The sequence below is a fragment of the Myripristis murdjan genome, chromosome 3, assembly GCF_902150065.1.
Source record: "Myripristis murdjan chromosome 3, fMyrMur1.1, whole genome shotgun sequence".
Lineage (NCBI taxonomy): Eukaryota > Metazoa > Chordata > Actinopteri > Holocentriformes > Holocentridae > Myripristis > Myripristis murdjan.
In genome coordinates, this window is record NC_043982.1 from 31,247,102 (window position 1) to 31,269,105 (window position 22,004).

The window sequence follows — 22,004 nt, forward strand, 5'->3', positions numbered from 1 at the left end:
TTATCAGTTATACATGACTGTTTGTTCAGTGGATGATGGAAATTGTTGTAACTCACTAATCCATTTTAAATACACATTTTCAGAACAATGAATGGTGTATTGTTTTTAATTCAAGCTCTGAGGCTTTTTTGTTTTGTTTTCTTTTTTTGGCTTTGAAGAGTTGGAGTGCCTCGGGGGGAGTGAATTTTTTCAGGGGTGCCTTGGTTAAGAAAAGTTTGGGAGCCACTGCTGGCAGACAACTGAAGGTATCAAAGCAGCTGGGGCTCGCATCACACCTCAGCAGCACCACGGGCTGACCACCTCCATGCCACGAGCTTGACCGAGTACTGAGTGCATAAATGAACACACCTTTCAGAAGGTCGATACTTCTGTACTGTAAATCCTTTTTTAGATTGGTCTTATGTCACATTCTAATATTTTCAGATACTGGATGTTTGATTGTCATGAACTGTAAGCCCTAATCATCAAAATTAAAACAAAAAAGCTTGAAATATTTCAAAATGAACTTTTCCATGACATTCAAATTTTTTGAGATGCGCTATAATATGAATGTCAGCAGTATAGAGAGTACTGCTCAGTGCTCTACAAACCATATGCAAGATTTTAAAATCAGTTTTGTATAATCTGAAGTTTTACAGCATGCGACTTGAACACCAGTATAAAGAGTGTTGTGATACTTAGCAGTATCACATAAATGATAAAATCAGGTTTTGATAAACAAATTAACATGAGCTAAAAAAAAAAATGTAAAATCCAAATATCAAGTGGTTTATGACTTTTTGTCTTTTTGTGCTTTTTCACTGTGTTATGTCTTTTTGGATGATTTTTGCTTTACAATGCCACTAAAGCTATAAACAAACAAACATTTGAATGACACAAAACACAACATATGCTGAAAGCAGGAGCACAAATCCACTCGGCTGTCTGTTCTGCTCTGCAGTTTGGTCTCACCAACTTGCTCTCACTCAGCCAGTGCCGGAGGACTGTTGTGATTCATTGTTGCTCATGCATTACAACAATGACTGTTTCTCTAATAAGTGCAATCTTTCCCCCCATTTCCAGGAAACAGAATCATTGTTTCTCAACATCATTTTATGCTTCACAACTCATCACTAGTCATAACAGATCCTCAGTCAAACAGTGCTACATTTTATGAGTTTCTCTGCTCTTTCTCGCTCAGTGCCTGCTGCCTATCAGGGGGATCAAGCCTCGGTTTGGCTCCCGACTTGTCAAACCAAACATCTCAAGTCAGAACCGCAGAAATGCCTCATTTGGTAGAAATGTGGGCATTAACGGATCAGACAAGACCTTGAATCTCAATCAGTTCATGCATATGAGTTTTGAGATGAGACACTGAAACCACATGTTGACTGGTAATGTGAGAGAGGCATCAGGTCTGGAGAAATGGGGACAGAAAACATACGTATGTAGCTGCACTGACAAAACTCGCACACATAATGAGGAAAGCATACATTTTGCACAACACACACACACAAACATGTCAACCCTCTGCTCTGTTGTGCTCTGTCCAAACCGTTCAAGCAAACTGCTCTCAGTGGAGATAATAATGTCTTTTATTAGCAGAGACAAGCTCTCTCATTGTCTCATTGTCCTTCTGTAATGAACCAACAGGAAGCAGACGCACAGGTGGAGCTGTCAGCACTCTCAAAGCACCCTCGACACAAAAGAATACAGCTCATCATGTACACAGCGACCAGACCCCGGGGAGCAACATCCACGTTTCCTACAGCAGGATCCAGCAGGTTGAAGCTGTTTTCGCTGCAGTTTGTCAGCTCAGATCAGGGAACTACAGACCACATGGAATATATGATGTATTTTTCACAAGTGGAATCCTGATCCAAACCTGCTCGTCCTTAAGAAACGGATCATGGATCAATATAGTAATCCCATAAAAAAATTAAAACATTTCACATCTGTCGCATAAAAATCTGTTTTTTTATTTTATTTAATCTTTATTTAGCCAGATGGAAAACCAAATGAGAGTCAAAACCTCACTTCCAAGTGTGACTTGGTCAAGAAAGCAGCACAGTGGCGAGTTCCAAACACACACTAGGGGTGTGAATCACAGGTTTTATCACAATAGGTATTATTTTAATTCTCTGGACAATGATACGACATTTGCTGATTCTGCAAATTCAGTTACCATATGTTTTTGATTCAATATGAGACGATGTCATTCATGCATTTAACACAGTCAGTTACATGACAACATTGTGTTTTTGCTTTAGGTGCTTGCACAGTTTCGACATGTTTCCTGAGTATTTTATCTCGTGCTGACATTGTTTGCATATGGTGTGTGATTTGTCAGTTGACCCGTCTTTTCTCTGAAAAATATTTCCACGCTTTTGATTTATTCCCTGCTGGGGAGTAGATGTAATTGTTGCCTTTTTCTTGGCTGCTGACCGTAGCCAACATTATCTACCTGGCACCAGCACTATTTGAACATTATGGAAGGCGTTGTGCTTGGACAGAAATGTTGCTGCAGATGTGCCATGGGAATTTCAAGATAAAGGTGTGTTTCTAAGATCATGATATGGATCAAACTAAATAAATAAATAATAATAAATGAAAGAACTAGAACAACAGCATCCCCAGGTGGAAAACCGTCCAAGTACAGTCCAATCAGTGAGACGAGGACAGGACCCAGTGGCTCCATAGCTCTTAATATTGGTTTACATTCACCTGGAGATATTTGGTCCTTTAGTTTTAAGTCCATTTGCATGTCGTCACAAGCAGCGGGGCAGCAACCCGGAAGCTTTTTTACCCAATTGTTGCTCTAGCCTAGGTATATTGAACACAGAAAGGACTTGGGACCTTAAAACGATGTCCTTTAGTAGCCATTAGACAAAGGTCTGGCAAAAGAAAATCTACAAATGTAGCACACATAAGACTGATTTATGCTACTCTGAATAGTTATAATGGTTATCATATAATCATTATAATGGGTGTTAATCACTTGGTTGTTATACCAAGCTCTATTTTTGTGGTATTGTCCACACAGCTGAACAAGCACTTGATGGATGCAATGTGGATGGATAAATAGATAATACTAATACATCTCAGCTCATTGAATGACATGAAATGTATTGTCTGATTCGGATGGATTTGACTCTAGCAACAGCTGCACCAAAACAATTACCAAAGGAGCATTATGTCAGTGCGGTGGCTTTAAAGTAATTAATGTTTAAGCGAAATGTTCTTCTTAGGTGTTTATACTAAATCATTTTCTTTCAAAGGATTGTAATTACAGCAGTGGTTAGTTGTAATTAAGGGGCTGAGGCACAATTTATCATGGAGGTCTCATTGTGCTTACTTGTCCCTTCTCTGTGGAGAGAAGACTATTCTCCCAAAATGTAAGAATGGTTGAGTAGCAACTCACTGCAAATATAGTAATTATTCTTGTATGAAACAGTATAAAGCTTTTTAGTAAACCCTTATATTAAAAAAGCCACAAAATTAACAATGTACCAGCTAAGCCTGCTCATTTAATGGCAGCTTGTGCTAAGAAATCATGGTTGTTTGTCTGTGTAATGGCAGCAGTTTGACTCTGTCGTGTTGATAGACTGAAATCCTTAGAGAGTCTGATGTTGCAGGTTCAAACAGCAATGAAAGAACAGATCAAACAATCCTCTTCCATAATGAGCACCCATGGGAGCTAAACACAGGAATGAGCAACAGAATAGAAGTACATAGAATAGAATAAAATTACTCTTTTCAAGCATCACCAATACACCATGGCTTAAATGTTTTAGATGTAGCCTAGATCTAGCCATTTTTGTTGCATAGTTACATACAGCTATTCTTGATGTTTCCATGTGTTTTTGGATGATGAATGTGTTTTGTTTAACCTTAACCTATAGCCAGTGAAAATTTATTGAACGGCATTCACACATTCATACTTAAGGGCCGCTGAGTCTTTTACAGTTGACAAATGAGTAGCAGGTACAAATTAATGATCTTGCTGAAGGGCACAGATGATAGTTGTTTCAACGAGAGGAGAATATTACCAGTTCACTTTCCCTGACAAAATATCCCCTGCTGGTCTGCGAATATGAACCAGCAACTATCCAGTCATACAACAACTCATGTACCCCTAATGCTATCATCAACCGTGACAATTTAAGAGCTTTGCTGTGCAGCTGAGCTCTCTTTTCACGTTCATGCTCTGATACAGCACGTGCATTTGACAGGTAGTCAATCTCAGTTTCCCTTACAGGTGAAGAAGACACCTGAACTGCTCTACGTGGGGCAGCTGCTCACCTGTCACCTGGACAGGCAAAGATTGCTTTTTGTGGAAATGAGCCATGGCTTCAGATTAAGAATGGATTACCTTAACCTTAATTCAACTCAAATGACAAAAACATGGAATAAGCATGCAGTTTGACTATACAATTGGCCTGACTCACTAATACATTTTTTGCTTATTCCACATTTTTTTTGTCAGTTGAGTGTGAACGGTCCTCATTTAAATCAGCCTTCAGCAACTTTGCATAGTGCACCTCTAATGCCGAGCAACAATTGCAATTACAGCTGTGCTGTGCATACCCCAGGTACCCTGGGAGCAATATTGCCAGAGGGCTCATGCTCCTGGTAGAAACTGTAGAAATGTATCGGGAAGTAGGGCATCTTGTGGCCCCAGCAACTACCCAATTGACTTTTCTTGTTTTCAAATGGTGTATAAAGTGCCAAGGGAGGGCTTTCGCGAGCAATGTCATATTGCTTTATGGTGTTTTTAGACCTTGAAGTCCTCAGGCAAGGGATCAGATAGCGACTTATGAGCATGTGAAGAACCTCAAAAGACTTGAAGAACCTCACTCATAACAGCATTGCCACGTAGCCCTGTGGCCTGGTGTCATGCCTGTTGTGCAAAGGGCAGCAGTGGAGACGCTAGCAATGAAAAAAAAAACTGTTTTCTTTGACGGTTCATCAGTGACAATAAGATATTTAAACATACATCCCGTCCAGAAATCAATGAACTTGAGGTGTCCAGATATAATTTGATTTAAGATATCATGCAACATCACTTTTATCCTTACAAAACAAAAGATTTGCCTTCGACAGCATGGTAATTATTTCAGCCTCCGAACACTATCATCAGCTCTCTAGTATCTACAAAGTTTCCATGGCTGTGATTCTAATTATGTTTGACATTCTGAGTTAGTCTGCTCAGGCTTAAAGGATAGATGTGCCCTTCTGACAAAAAGATGGAGGGATGCAAGGGAGCAATGTGAGGACAGCGTTTTTGTTTTTTGTTTTTTCTGGGGGAGCAGAAGGTATCTAAACAGATGATCAGTTATGTGTGAGTTTTCAATATAGTCGAAAGCTGTCAGCTGAACTCCATTGTCTCCAAAAGGTCATCTTATCCATCTTATCTTGAACAAACAGCCTTATTTTTAGGTTGACTTTCATGCATTTTTGAAACTACAGAATAAGTTCAGAAAGGGTTTCATAGATTCAAGGATCATAACGTTTGTTCAACCCCTGAAGCGCCATATAATTCACAGATTTAAACAAAAATGGGAAAATTGGAACTTCAAGGCATTTGCACATCGGTGAGCTCATCCTCATCCAGTCACTGGTTGCATAAAACTGAACTGAAGACAGGTGAACCTTGCCCGTCTCATTTCAGGCTTTTTATCGTTCATTATTACAGAAATCGACTCTTTTTATCAGCTGGCCATCAAATTAAGGACCATCGCTCAGTATATCAGACGTGTTTCTTCTACATCATTCTGGTTGTGGCTCTCCCACAGACCTGCTCAGTGTCTAAAAATAGAGGGAGGAAAAGGAGAAGCTGGCTGATTTCTCCTCCCTGGAGATAGATCAATAACTGATGATTGAGACAGGGATAAAAAAAAAAAGGACAGAAGGAGGGAGAGGAAATGGAGGGTGAGAGAATAGTGGGGAGGAGGAGGGAGAGAGATGCAGAGATGATGAGAATGAAAACTGAACAAATACGGAAAAATTTCTTGGGGGAAGCGCAGTTTAGAATCAAATATGAGATGTGTGAAGTTTTCTCTTCAGCTGTGTTTCTGTTATTGGTTTGTGTGTGTGTGTGTGTGTGTGTGTGTGTGTGTAGGTAGGTACACAGCCGCTATATAATTTTAGAGTATGTGTGGTAGCGTGATTGTCTTCATTGTTCCAGCTGCGTAGGTTGTTGTTACAGTAAGTGTGTGTATAAAAAGATGCATGTTCCTGTGTGCACATGTGCCTTTAGGTGTCAAGTGTGTGTCCATGTGCAGAAGTGTATTTAGGCGAGTCTGAGCGTGTACATGTGACTTTAGGTATGTGTGTTTGTGTGAGTAGGTTTGTGAGTAGTTTTGTGTGTGTGGTTGTTGGTGTAAAGGTGCGTGGTAGGGACGATAAGGTGTGTGTGGGTCACATGCAGCTAAATACACATGCGCATGAATGTTAGCTGTGAGTTTGTGTGTGTATGTGTGTATCTGACTCCATGTGCACATGCGCATATTTATATTTAGGTGCATCTGTTCAAATGTGTATGTATGAGTGTTTCTGTTGTGTGTGTGTGTGTGTGTGTGTGTGTGTGTGTGTGAGAGAATCTTTTCTTCATGCTGGGACATCTGCTCTAGGTGATAACAAACACATTAGCCCTCAGACTGAAGCAGAACACTTTACGCCAAAACAACCACTCACCACTCCATCGACACTCACCGGCAGGCTGAGGATTACTAGTTTGCATTACCTTTGAGTCCTCGATTCCTGCAGTGCTCCTATCTGAGCACCTGTTAATGCGTTTTCATATTTTCATCTGCTGCAGTGCAGATGCAGCAGTGTCATCACCTTGATGTTACACGAGTCTATTTAACCCTTACTGAGTGCTCCTCACAAAATTCTTCAGAGACTAAAACTAAAGTTAAGGTGCTTTCACACCTGTCTTGTTTACTCTGGATGTGGTAAGAGTGTGTGCGTGCATTTATTTACACTTAAAAACACGTGAAGGGCAAATGAAAAAACTACTTGTAGTTGTAACACAATGTCATCCTTCCAACTTCACATAAGCTGTATCTCGCTTCCAGAGCCCCCTCCACGTAGTCTGTGGCCTACAGAGGACCGAAGGCTAACCTGCACGCACAAACTTAAATCAGTTGGTCAGCTGGACAGGGGCATTGTTTCAGCAAAAGTCAAGGTATGGCAATGTGACTTGACGTGACAGGAATACTCAGTGACGATGGGATTTAAAAAATATGAACCACTCCCTTTTACTGACCAGGTATATCTACTTGTTTTTATAAATAAAGACCACTGTCAATTAGAGGCTGGGTCTAATTGTTTTTGCAGTTATCACAGATGCAGTTTTCGATTCGCGGATTTGCAGTCAATCAGTCAATATGTATTAGTTAGCCTCATTTTTAAACAGGTAATATTCATACCTATACCTAATATTCATATCTGGGCAAGAGTAATGTACAAAAGGAAGTAAAGGCAGGTCTCTTATATGCCTGCCCCAAATACAGACTGGTTGTATTCAGTGACTGAAGCAAATAAAAGCCCAAGCTGTTAATTGAAGTTTTAAGGTATTTACTGCATGATTCAGGCTTAAACAGAGGGAGCTGCTATTCTATTGAAAACTGTTTTAAAAGACATATAGCTCTCTCTCTCTCACTGACAACACAATGTTTTCATGCAATGCATGATTAAGAGAGAGCAGTGAAACAGCTTTCATCCTATCCAAACTGGCGCATATTTTGGCACCTTGGACAGAGCAGGGGTCCAATTATCATTAGTCACTGGCTTAAATTACAGAATATAAAGAAATGCATTGAATTAAATGCTAATTTCTTATAGGTAATGAAGGGGTGTTCAAAAAAGCAAAACAAAAGGCAAATTTGGCACAAAAACAGGCGAATTTGTTGTAGTGTCAAAGAACTAAGGCCTGACCACACAGGCTGATTTCAGTCTTCAATAATATGGTTGAGTAAATTAACTGGGGAAAAAAAACACCTACAATCACAGACATCATTTTTAGGCCACAGGCTGTTGGGCTCTTATCTAAAGCAGCTTGGCAACACACAGTTGTAAATCATGGAGGAATGAACAAGTTCACTCATATTCACTGACGGGCAGTCAGGACCTATCACAGGACTACTTTCTTCTCGTAGACAAATAAGCCTGAATGAGTGCATATTATATTTTGTGGCTGAACCTGATTCCCAAGGTATAGCAGCTGCTATACCTTGCCATACCTAATTGACGCCTATGTTGCCGGATTCCCTGTTAGTTCACAGTGAGTCACTCACTGGTCACTCATAATGATGCAGTCTTTAAATGTGTTTTCAAATCCCAGCAAAAGAAGGCCACACATCAGCTGCATTTTGAGCAGCCTCTGAAATGGGACAGCCTTTGTGACCCTGTGCGATGTATTTTGTCTTGACATGCTGGGGGCGGTGTGACTCAGGAGGTAGAGCCGTTGTCTGGTGGACAGATGATTCCTGGTTTGATCCCTGGCTCCTCCAGAGAGCTTGTCTAAGTGTCCTTGAGCAAGACACTGAAGCCTGACTGCTCCTGATGGGCAGCTTGCATGGCAGCCTCTGCCATCAGTGTGAATGTGAGGCAAACACTGTAAAGGACTTTGAGTGGTCAGTAGACTAGAAAAGCACTACAGAAATTCAGTTAATTTTCCTTATATATGCAGGTTTTAAGAAGGCCACCATGGGACGCAGCTCCAGAGTTCACATATAGCTAAGTCTGACCTGCGCATTTGCATTTCTAGTTCACAGAAAAGCTGCTTTGGTCATGTTGACATGAAAATCCAACATGGAGCTGGCCCCAATCTAAGTGGCATCACATTAACCAGTTTTGTACAAACCAATTTGTTAGCACCCGATTCTTTTGTTGAATGCAAGGACAGACCGGAGTCAATCTTCAACTCTCAGATATAATATTTATTTGGTCACATATAAAGCAAGACAGCGCTGGTTTCAAAATGACAGAGCTCTCGCCGGATCTCTATCAGGATGAACCCCGGTATTAGGAAATGATGCACATTTATCTTCTTGGGCTGGGCCTGCCCCGTACATAGGTTGGGCTTACATGCAACCGAGTATAATTGGCCAGTTACCCGACATGGACAGGCCAACCAGTGTCCATGCCTTGTTGCTGGAATGTGCGATGCTAGTGTGTGGATGTTGACTGGGCGTGTATCTAATGCAACAGACCTAGCAAACAAGATAGAGAAAATATGTCTGGCTCCAGCTTTATCTGCCCTCTGCTAGCAGTCAAGCTGTTCTGAATAATACAAGAAACATTGAACTCTAACATACATTGGATACTACAAGAGACATGAACTATAAGGCCAATTATAACAGAACAAAACTGTTCTCAGTAGGATACAAAAATAACCAAGGAGCAACTGCAGATGACAAGATAGTCAACTTATGCACATAATGTGCCAACTGGTTAGCCTGCTAGCAGCTAATAACATCACAGAGGAGTTGTAGCTATTAGTTAATTTTTAAAATATCGACCGGAGGGACATTTATTTAGAGAGATGGTCTTCTGTTATACCCTACCTTGCAAAGTAAACATACTGTAAACATATAACTGGATAATCTGGGGTGAATATGAAAGTATGTGTAACCCGCCTTAAGTTTTTGTATTGTTATTTATTTTCTTACACCACAACTATTTGTGTATGTAGAGCTGTGTGAGACTTGGCACAAGGCACCTGTTTTAATAAATGTTCAAAAAGTAAATTAATGGAATGCCCACCTGATCACACACACACTATACTTTCTCAATGCATTAAGAGTGAAAATATTTCCTTGGGAGGCGTGTGACCATGCCTTTGCACCAATATTGGCCAGGATTGGCCTTTAAATGAACACTGGATATCGTCCATCCACCTGAGAGAGATAAATAAGTCCCGCCCACCCAAGAGGGGAAAACATACGATCACTTTCCATTGACTTTATATTGTGTGACCGTGTCTCATTACAATTTTGAATTATTAACAAGCCTGAAAAAAATCCAAAAGCTGATGTGTGGTGGGAAGCACAAAAAACAAGGTCAAGAATCCAGAATCAAGTTTTATAAAGGTCCTTAACAGAAAAAAAAAATGTGCCTTTAGGGAGAGAAAAGAGGGGAAACTGGGATCTTGACACTCAGTACCTTCATATGTGTAGCAAGCCTTTTATCTCTAATAAGTCAAATATCAAATTAACTGTTTTATCAAAGAAAGTGCAAACTATTTTATTTTTATCTAAATAATCTTGTGTTGTTGTGTAGTGGATGATATTTGCAAGTGAGCTTAGGCCTACTTACCCATTGCCCAAGGTTAGCTTTTAAGTTTAATTTTATACTTGATTGATTCCTGTATTGAAATATGTCTTGTGCATTTGATCGCTCAGTGGGCAGTCACAGCTCAGCGCCCGGGGCCCGGTGTCAGCGCTTTGGTTAAAGTCGCTGACAGGAGCATTACCGTTAACACCTAGTTAACTCGGCCCTAGTCACTGACTAATTAGCACTATCAACAGCACAGCAACTGTAGGTCTGTTGTGGCCATAAACATTGTTTTTCCTCTCTGCTGTGGTTTGTCAACTGTAACCCTGGAGAATACTGTAAAAAGTGGAATTTAAACCGACTGAATCATTCAGTTCAGTTTCCCCTTCATAGAACACGATGTGAGACCAACAAAGCTTTACTAAATACCTCTTCCTTTCTAGTGGACATAGTGAGCTAAAATAATCCTTAGACATACATGTCTTAGAGATACAATCCTTAGAGATACAGGTATTTTTGGCAGCTTTGGCAATTGGTATAGATACCGGCAGAAAAAAATCTCACATTTTGTGCAAACTGTGCTGTGTCCAACATCAACCACATCGGCACTGACACATCGAGTTGAATCACCCAACCAGTCTCAGGAAATATTTACAATATGGCACATGCATATGGCAAATTGTTGAAGTGGTAAAACATATCCTCACATTGATTTTCCTTGGCTTTTAAAGGTAATCCCTGTCTGTGATTCTATAGTAGCATACAATAATTTCTTTAGTTTGGGAAGTTGGGCAGTGGATTAGTGGCGGAGGATGCGTGGAGGCGGTTCTACTGAAAAAGAGTAGCTCAAAGCAGAGCTTAGTTCAGAATTCAAAATTGTAAACTGAATGTGAACTAGTTCATTTTAATCTGCGTGAACTGAATTTTTGTGCTCATTCCTATGAAATGTGAACTTGAACTGACCATGGCCACTTTAGAACCTGCTATGAAATTTGTATTTGTTTAGACAGTTTATTTATTTCATTTGAATTTGATTTTTTTTTATTCTTTTTTTTTTCACAGTGGAGACTTAAAGTGCAGTGGAGGCTAGTGTCCCATAATGATCTAAATTTTGTTTCAAAGGCTTTTGCGCAATGACATGGATTGTTTGCAGTGAAAACTGCCAGATTTTAATATTTTTTAACATTGGCACAAAAATCACTATCGATGACTTGGTCTAAAAATATTGGTATTGGCTCTCAAAAACATTTTGCTCAAATCCTGACTTGAGCAAGGTTATAGATGCCAAAGCAAAATCAATTCTTAGAGAAACGGCACTGTTTCAATCTCAGCATGATCCATCCCTTTTCCACCTCCCTGAACAATCTTGCTCTCTCTCTCTCTCACTCTTTCTCACTCTCTCTCTCTTGCTTGCCCTTTTTCTTTCTCTCATTAGATCAAAGCCATACAGACAGAGAGCTATTGTTCCATTGTATAGGCAAGCATGGCTGCCTGCCTCCGCTAAGGCCAAAATAACAGAGAATCACTCATCTCTCTCTCTCTCTCTCTCTCTCTCTCTCTCACACACACACACACAATCATACACACAAATATCAATATGTAAAGACACACACAGACATATCCACACATGGGCGCACAGACAATTATGCATCGACTCCACCATGCATATTTTCTTATACTCTCTCATTCAATTACAAGAGAGAAATTTCCACTAGATTTGCTCTGTATTGACAAGCACCATGTAGATTTTATCAGCTGCAACTGCATTATCAAAAACAAGCTGTAGCTCACTAAAGCTTTCTATAAGCAGCTAGCGAGCAACATGGGAGTCCCCATATATAATTCCTGTCATTTCTGAGAAGGGAAAGTGAAAACAGAGGCCGTAAGGCTTCGTCTGTGTCCTTTCTTAAATGTCATTTTTTGAGGATGGAAAGTGTATAGCTGCAGGAGGTATTCAGGTATTTAGACAAACATCCATTGTGAAGCTTAAGCTCAAGGCCAAAACCCCCTCTCCTCTCGTCAAAAGAAACCCTACTGGCTTGCTGCCGCTCTCACTCCCACACCACCTGAAGCTGAAATCACCTTTGAAAATGACTTTTGCTGGAATTTTCAAACACAAGCTTGAAATCCACACAGACATTAAATCAGTGAGAGCAGGTCCAAATCCCTGGCTGACAGGACTGCTGAGAGAATAAAAAGCCCGATCCTGCTGAGAAAAAGGTTACATTGTTACTCTGCCTTAAGCAGAGTGGATGCTAATCAAACTGTATGAATAAGTAACAGCGTTAGACACTGAAGGCCATGTAAATAGAATAGGACATTTTCCCAAAAGCAATGAGTAACATTACTTCGCCATTATAACAATTCGCCTCCTCTTACGTCTCGTACCGCAAGGACACTATTACCGATTAAACACTTCACCTCAGACCCTCTTACACTGATAATCAGTCTGCGATGTTTGATGCATTCCTGGAGTTATTTTGTGATGACACACACTGTCTTTCAACCTGCCCTGTCTGTCTAGTTCTTAGACGTCTCTGAATGCTTTTCGAAAAGCCACAGAGAACATACCATAACTTGTTCCATATTATGCATGTAGGTGGAGAGAGATAGCAGTAGTTATAGTGACGGCAAGAGCAAGAGAGCAACATCTTCTCTAGTCGACAAAAAGCGAGTCGCCGCTTATTCAACACACACCCTGTCTTTTGGCTACATTGCATTCTGGTTTACTGATCCTGCTGTCAGTGGAGAAATTGGTCTCTCTGTCTCTTCTGCAGTGGATTTCTCACTGTATCATTGCTGAACATTGGTGCAAAATGGTGGCTCTGGAAAGGTCATTTCTCATTTCTCTGATGTTTAAGGTAGCTGAAACATTTTCTGCTATCAAATTCTATAATGGCTGCTGGACACATCTTGCACATTTGGCCAGTTAGGCAATCAGTGAAAGAAAGAAAATACCACCAAACAGCAAAATGGACCAAGAAATTCAAGAAACATCAACACTAGCTCCCTTTAAGCAGTATTATTATTATTATTATTATTATTATTATTATTATTATTTTAAACACCAAAAACTATTGTTTACCGCTACTTTTACTCTTTAGCATCATTATGTTGTGTAATGCACATTCAATCAGAGAGACCAGTCATATCAAGAGTCGGCTGTTTTCCATGGGCTTGTTCATATTTTTTCTGTTTCCTCTAAGGCACTTCCTTCTGCGTAACACCACCACACAGCTCACGCGCCTGTAAAGGTCCTTCATTCCACCAATCCGGATCTCAGCTTCCCACTCATGTACTTGTCCATCTTTATGTATACCTCACTCATTTCTGGCTAGCTCTTGCAGCCCACCACCTCCATTGTAAAGGTTCCAAAGGCACCATTTTCAAGGGATTTATCCCCTTTCCCCCTGTTTGAATGGCATCCGCTCTCCCTGATCAATAAATGTTTCATTTTATTCGGCAAAGGCTTTTGTTTGTTCACTCAAATTAGTCTCTCCTGATGGAAACCAACAGTAAACACTAAAAGCGTCCAACACTAAGAGCACCCACATTTATCATGGATGTCATGTGTTTCAGCACACTATAGGGCACACAAAGAAAGCACAGAAACCTCCTGTAGAATTCAGTGCCCTTTCATATCAACTGAGTGTTACCACAATACAAATCAATATTGTATGTTATTCATCTGTGTTTTTTTTTTGTTTGTTTGTTTTTGTTTTTGTTTTTTTCAGGAGGGTCTGCTGCGTGTCAAAACCTTATTAAAAAATGGCTTATTATATAGAATACAAAATGCCCAGACCTTTCTTGAATTCCTCCTATCAATTTGCAAAAAAAGACAAATAGGATAACACATCCACCGGAAAATTGAGAATAATCCCAGCACATAGGATTGTATAATGATCAATTTTGCCATTCTCTTTTCCATGAAAGCTGGAGGTTGTGATTGATGTTTTAAGTTCCTGGTGAGCCAGCGTCAGCGGGCCTCCTACCTACTGGGAGTGCAAAATCAAAGCACAGGCTTCTGAGGAAGGGTGGATGCGAAAGTTCACAGTTCTGACTGGAAGTCAATATCAAAATGTGCACCTTCAATAGAGGATGGACATCAAAGCACTCACTCCTGTGTAGGGTTAGGTCCATTATCAGGGTGTGTCGCCTTATGAGGGGAACTAAAAGTATGTATGCCTACAGTAAGTGGGCACTGATACTGAAGGACACACTCCTTGGCGATTACAAAGTGTTCGTTGCTTAGTGCTGATGGATCAAAGATTCCCATTGTAAAGCATTTTTTGCACTAACTTTTGCATTTTGCATTGCACAGATCAAGCATGAGTACAGATGTAGCCTCTCAACTCTGCTCTGGGACACCACACTGCAAGAAAAGGGGCTCTGACTCCAGGCCCCAAGCTGAGGGAGGACTGTTGAAATGTCTCAACGAAAATCCTTTTTTTCGGGCCCTTTTACTTTTATCTCACAGTGTTGGGTTTAGTTGAGATCTACAAAACTTGTAGCTTGTTTTTTTCCTGTGCAGACGAACACAAAATTGCCCCTTCTGCACTCGGCAAGAAGTTTCAATTAGGGATGCATCCAGTAATTGACTGGTAAGGCTCATATTCAGAGTCAATTTAAATGCACATGGTGTGGATTTAGTGAAAACTGAGCAAGTCGATATCCAAACTTCAGTGTAGTCTGTGCACTGAAACTCTCACGAGGCACCTCTCGAGCAGCGGGGCAACTCTCCAGGCGTTCGCTGACATTTCCAGGATTCTACCTCGCAATGGACATTCCTGTCTACTATGTGATGTCTGAAGTGGCTTCATTTTATTTTGCCTGGCTATTCAATATGGTTAACCCCTCAAATCTCAGGCCATTGCAGAATTTTCTAAAACTTTAAATTGAAATCATAAATAAAACACCAATTACTCAGTGCAATTATGCAAATCCATATACTAATTAATTATATGCTATTATTTAATCAGATCTGGTAAAGCTTTTATGCCTATTTGTCTTAAACTACATTTCTCTTTTGGAATATAATTTCTCAAAAGAAACGCCTCTCTCAAGGGGAATGTGACTGGCTGGCGGAGAGTTACTAATTCACAAAAATGTCAGAATCCTGGCAACCCAGTCAGCAGGAGAAGAGAGGTGTCATTTAAATTTTCTCCCCTGCACAACCCAAACTCACAGCATCAGGCCCACATGGCTGAGCAGAATAAGGGAAATCTTGGCTGAAGGATGCAGGTGCATGACCTGCGTACTCCAACTGTGAATCTGAGCTTAAGCCACAAAAGCATGGATGATATTCTCCCTATCGCTGAATTATAAGAACTATTTTGTCAGTATTTCTCAGCTGAAGAAAATAACACCGAATTACTGATTTTACAAAGGAGGGCAGGATCTCCCATTTCAGACGGGTATATAACCTTTAGCCCACTATTCAAGTGTTCATCGGTGTTTCTGGCAGCTTCATGATGGAGCACGTCCAACCTGGACACGGCATGATCTTACCCATATGTCGCATAATGCTATGCTCACTGTCACCAACTGGCAGCCGAAAACCCTTTGAAAAAACAATGCCAACCATGCCATCCTCCCAATAAGTCTCCTCCACAGTTAAGCTCATTTTTGCCCTGCTTTAGCCCATGCAAATGATGTCTTGTGTATTGAGTCTTGTATGAAATTGCCATCTTCTGCTCTTCCTCTTCCTCCTTTCCAGGAGGAAAACAGGCCAGTGCATGGTTGGATAATAAACTCCCTCCGCCCTGCCAGTATAGGCTGAGGATGGAGCAACCTGGTCACTTGGGACAGATATCAAAGCGAGTCAGGAGGGCTGTTATCTGGAGGGGCAGTGACAGCCCCCTGCTGCTACTGTCCCTCTCATTAGTCCCCCGTTCAGATGCCTTCTTCCCTCCCCTCCCTCCCTCTCATCCTCCCAACCTCAACACTTGTCACCGTGCTGTCAGCTGTCTGCTCAGCTGGAGACGCAAGACCAGCCAGGGGACTGAAGGCAAGAGGAGGGGAGGGGTGAGGAAATAATGAAAAAAGAAAGAATGAAAGAAAAAAAGAAGGAGAAAAAATAAAGAAAGAAAGAAAGTCAGAAAGAAAGACGGGAGAAGCAGGAAAAAGAGGGAGATGGCAAACAGAGAGGTGTCAGCCAGGCTTGTTAGCTGAAGCGAGACAACAGAGGGTATCCATTTCTGTGAGCTCTAATCCATCCTGTAAACGTCTTCTTCTCCTGCCACTGTCAAAGCACAAAAGAAGCCTGGAGCAGCAAGACTGCTCTCCCAGTCCTGTCAGTTCACCTGATACATCTGAAAAGGGGGTGGGGGCAGGGGGGCGGGGGGCAACAGCATCGGCAGCAACCTGCCGTCTTCCTAGGCAAGGCGCTTTTATTTATAAACCACATTTCATACACAGAGGTAGATTCAAGGTGCTGTACAGAGAAGTTAAAACAACACAATATAAAAATAGTGAAATAAAAACAGGAAAACACGGCAGGTTCGATCCACCAGTGACAGACAAGACATGAGCCAGGCAACAGACTGAACTGGCTGACTGCTTGTGTGTGTGTGTGTGTGTGTGTGTCTGTGTGTGTGTGTGTGTGTGTGTGTGTGTGTGTGTGTGTGTGTGTGTGCATGTGTACATGAAAATTCACCCTGCTACTGATGATGTGCCTTGCATTTCTGGGCCATTTTGTTGTTTGATGGTGTAAATTTCTCATTCCCATGGGTACCTGACTAAACATAGACAATGTGATGTCATGCTGAGATATTTCCAGCAGCAACAATGGAGTTTGATACCGGAAAAGGTTTCAGCATTCAAGAACACATCAGTAAACATCAGGTTTTGGTGCAAGAGCTGCCATCTAGAGCCACCATAATGCACCAATGGTCAATAAAATTGGCAATGTCCAGTCTTACAAGTGTATGTAATTACAAAGGAAATATGATTTCTCAACTTTCCATCTATAATGTGTATTTCAAATAAAACTCAAATATAAGGAAAACATGATATGACAATTTAAAAATTCTTTGCCCTCTTATAAAAAAATATAAGAGGGCAAAGAATAGTTCCCTTGATAAACTAATAAGCCCCAAACCCAAAAAGCATCACAAAAAACATTATAGTCTAAGGCCTCATTTAGTCCAGCAACCACTAACTTTGAAAATCCAAAAGGTTTCCTTTTGGGATAGTCTCCTCGCTCTGTCTCCTCCATCTAACTGTCCAGTGTCACCTCCAACCCTCTGACCTTCAGAGAATCCACACTTCTGTGGCCCATTCTTTGTAATGCAAGCTAATCAGTAATTCCATTCACGATCCCATTTGTATGTATTTGACATCCACAAGAGTGTATGTTGAAATGCCAGTGTTTCCAGGCCAAATCGACCATTCAGTTCTTTCCCCCCAAAGTTAAAAATAAAATCAAATATAGGTGAACATCATTGTTTTATAGTGTTGTACTTCTGATTGATTTGACAGCTGCTCACGGCCCTCCACAGCTGCCACAGCTGGCGGTTTTGAATGAAGGTCAGTGACATAGTATAGTAATCCAAACGTGTGTGTGTATGGGTGTGCTTTTCATGATTGTGCAGGAAGCAGATTAGTGCAGCAACACAGGGATTATAAGCAGTGACATACGTAAAAGACACTCCACGGTCTCAGTGGAGAAATATGACATGTCATATCTCTCGGCCCAGGGATCAGTTGATGACTTGCTTTTTGCCAACACATTCACCGTAATCCAATCCTTTAGGTGTCACAAAGCTAATGCTTAAATAATCTGCTGGTATCTCTCTTTCTCTCTCTCCATCTCTATCTATTGCTCCCTCTCTCTCTCTCTTGCTCTCTCTTGTCATCTACTATATGCTCAGTGAATCAGACATGAATGTTTTACTACTACAACCAGAGTCCTCGTACTCGAGACCGGTCTTGAGTACTACACATATTAATGGTCTCATTCTCATTGTGCACTCAGGTGGATTTTTTCCCTCACTTGATCTTGAACATTAATAACGTTTCAAAATTGCGTTAAGCCAACTTCAAACCCAAAGATTACCTGTGATCGCTGCTGCTGCACTTCCTGTCGCTTCATCATGTTCCAAGCTGTTCTTACTTGTTTCGCACCTTCAGCGTTCAGTTATAATGCGTTTTGTATTTCAAAATCATACAGACTTTTTGTGCCAGAAAACAAAGAGAAATAAGGACACAGTGGACTTTGAATTCCTCAAAACAAAAATCGCTGTAGTGGCCGGTAACACTTCCATTCTTCTTTCCCCTACCAATATATAACCAGTGGGATATCTGAAGGATCTCTCTGTTATTCACAAAAACAATTTGTCCTTTCAGTGCTATGCAGATGACACCCCAGTATACCTCGTTTCAAAGTCCACTTGCACCAACAGCCCTGACAGCGTGCATGGGTGCCTTTTAGATATATTCAGAGCTGGATGCCTGAAAACTCTCTCCAGTGCTGACATAATACATTTTAAAATGTTGTTTTTGGTCCTTCTGGCTCTCAAAATATGACCTGGAGCAATCTGGGTACTGTGAAACCTGCAGCTGAGAACTTGGTGCTTTTTGACTCCAAGCAGATGAAACAAGTTATGCATTAAAAAAATAAAAATAAAAATAAAAAAATAACCACTACCATTCATTTACCATTTTTCCATGTTTGGTGCAAAGACTTCAGCCCAATTTCAGCCTTCCTTCACCAGCTGCCTGTTCATTTCAGAAGTGATTTTACTGATTACCTCTAAAGCCTCTAAAGCAAGTGATGTAGCTTCCAGCTTCATTATTGACCTTTTAACTCCCTGCAAGCCAGACTGCATCCTGAGGTCCTGAGGCAGAGCCCTGCTGTCTGTTCCAGTCTAGACTGAAGACCACAGGAGACTGAGCTCTCTCCATTAGAGCCCCTATGCTGTGGAACAGCCTGCATGATGAGCTTACACGCTCAGTAAATTTACGATGATTGGCCATTTAAAAGACTCCTAAATGTTATATAGGCTAAAATAAGGCTAACAGGGAAGTGAAAATGTATTAGACATCTATGACATCTTTGGGGTATGTAGCAAAAATAGTATTATTTTGTACAAAAGGATTTCTCCCCACATATTTTTATATTTATTATATCTGTTTAAGTCTTACTTAAATATGTAATTATTTATTGCTGGCTGAATACTGGGTGAACCATTATCAAAAAACCCTGGGTTGTATGAGAGCTAAAGCTTAAAGGCAACACTGAAAATTTGAAATAATATCCAGTGTTCAGTGGAAAAACTAAATCAATCATGTCCTTGGCATTTTCATAAAACATGCTGTAACAACTCACAAGTTCTCAGTTCTTTGTATTTTATATTGATTCATTTATTTGTGAAAATAATTGTCCTGTTCAAACATGTTGTCTTTTATTGCTCTATAAAGCACTTTGTTAATGTTTTAGCAAAGCTGCTACACAAATGTTTAATCACATTTTCTACTACTGCTACTACACATAATAACAGTCTCAGTGGAGGAAATTTACCTCTGGAAACACTGAATAATTCTTTCACTTGCAAAGCTGCAAATGTGTTACGTAAGTATTTTTATCTTTTGATGTTTTTTTTTTTTTTTTTTTTTTCAACAAAACCTTGCATGCATGTGTATAATGCTGCAAATCCTGAATTTCGCACTCCTCTGCCTGCACATAAATGCTGCTGTTATGGCTACAAATAAAAAAAAAAAAAGCATCAAATATCAGAAAAATCCTAGATCATCACCAAAAATCTACTGAATCTACTGATCTGATCCTACAGCTAAGGACTAACACTGTTATTACTGTGAGGAAGGAAGTCAGGAAAGACTAAATTGTGACAATCTGTTACCTTAATTGTCCCGAAAGCGAGAGAGAGAGAGAGAGAGAGAGAGAGAGAGAGAGAGAGAGAGAGAGAGAGAGAGAGAGTTTGTATGGGTGGGTGTGGGTGGGTGGGAGACACAGAGAAAGCGAGTGAAGGACTTTGTGGTAGAGAGAGAGGGAGAGATGGGGAGTAATTGGTTGGTGTGAGAGCGGCACACTCCAGGATTACAACATTAGCGCAGCCTTAATTCACTCTAGGTAAAAAAAAAAAAAAAAAGAGGGCAGATACAGCTAACACGCACACGCACATACACACACTAAGAGAAAGAGGAGGAGGTGGGGGGGCTCTCAAATGTGCTATCTACACACAGTGAGTCAGTTGATAAAGTAGGGGAGCATGCATGTGTAACCTGCAGCGTCCCTGTGAGCTGCTGTTACACTGCCGGATTAAGATAGCTGCAGACAAAAGGACCTAACCTCCTCTGAGTGGAGCAGCGAGAAAACACATCCAGATAAGGGAAGACGGAAAGATGCATATCACTCCGATCCTATTCAAATCCTCCTAGTACTGCCGTGGAGTTATCTCGTATCAGAGCCAGAGATAATCACAGACAAACAAACCGTGCACATTATTTCTCCCACGCTGCAGGTCGTGCCTTTACTGTGCCAACACACAACAAACAAGACAAAGCAGAGCAGAAAATTTAAGTGGGGCAGGTTAGCCCCTCTGCCCTCACTGTATCAGTCCAGCTATCATACACAATGGCTTCACTGTGCATTTATCTGTCTTTCCCTCTGTTGGGGTATCGCTGTTTCTGGAGATCAACGGAGATAAATAATGCATGCCGCTCAGACGCGGCAGGACTGCTGAACGCACAGACGGTATAGGCGCTCGCACAGCACGCAGCGCGTACCGCTACACTTGGAAAGCCATCATTAATATTAGAGTAACACTTAAACCCCGGGGCTGAGTGTTTGTCCAGAAAATTACTCTGCTGTACCGGGATAAACACCATACTGCGTTACACACCCAACTCCTTAACTACTACATCTGCATTGACATTTACTCGCCAGGACACATCCAAGCCACACTGGCGCACCAGCATCCATGCAGTAAAGCCAGCACGCCTGCACACACACACACACACACACACACACTCAACTTGGGCTACAACCATCACTGGCAACTTCACATGGCAGTATAGGCATTCAATATTGCAGCATGCACAGGGCTAAAAAAGACAGCCATTCTGTGGAGATAAAGAAGAGATAGAGTTGTCTCACCTCTGTCTCCCTCTCCCTCTCTCTCTCTCTCTCTCTCTCTGTGTGTGTGTGCGTGTGTGTGTGTGTGTGTGTTGGAGTATATGGAGGATGTAGAGGATCTGTCCCGGCTGTGTGTGTGCAGCTGAGGCAAAGAGCTGAAACTTCTGTCTCACCAGCACTGTTGGGTAAAGCTCCGCTTCTCTCTCTCTCTCTTTCTCTCTCACTCTCTCTCTCTCACACCCTCTCTCGCTCTCTCTCTCTCCCCCTCTTTCTTCCCTCCCCTGCCGCTGCACTCTCTCTCTTCCCACTCCATCTCTCAATCTGCTCTCTCCCCCCCTCCCTCCCCTCCTCCCTCTCACACCCCCTGCTCTTTTTTCTGTCACTTGCTGTGTTCCCTTTCCCTTCTCTCTGTCTGCCTCTCTCTCTCTCTCTCTCTCTCTCTCTCTCTCTCTCTCTCTCTCTCTCTCTCTTCCTCTCTTCCCTCCCTCCCTTCTCCCTCCTCCTCGATGTCTTCCCTCAACCTGCTGCTGCTGGCTTTGAAGCCTCCATTAGGCAGACCCCCCCATCCTCAACACACACAAACATACACACACACACACACACACACACACACACACATACAAACATACACACACACACACACACACAC

The 22,004-nt window shown here is 41.3% G+C and overlaps 1 protein-coding gene across 1 annotated transcript in view; it reads right to left on the reverse strand.

The window, feature by feature from the left end:
• Positions 1 to 21,535, reverse strand: part of c1qtnf4 (C1q and TNF related 4) — a 33,988-nt gene extending 12,453 nt beyond the window's left edge. The window contains exon 1 of the mRNA XM_030048301.1: positions 21,377 to 21,535. The gene's annotated coding sequence lies outside the window, so the exon portion shown is untranslated. The remainder of the gene's footprint in view (positions 1 to 21,376) is intronic.
• Positions 21,536 to 22,004: the final 469 nt, after the last annotated feature.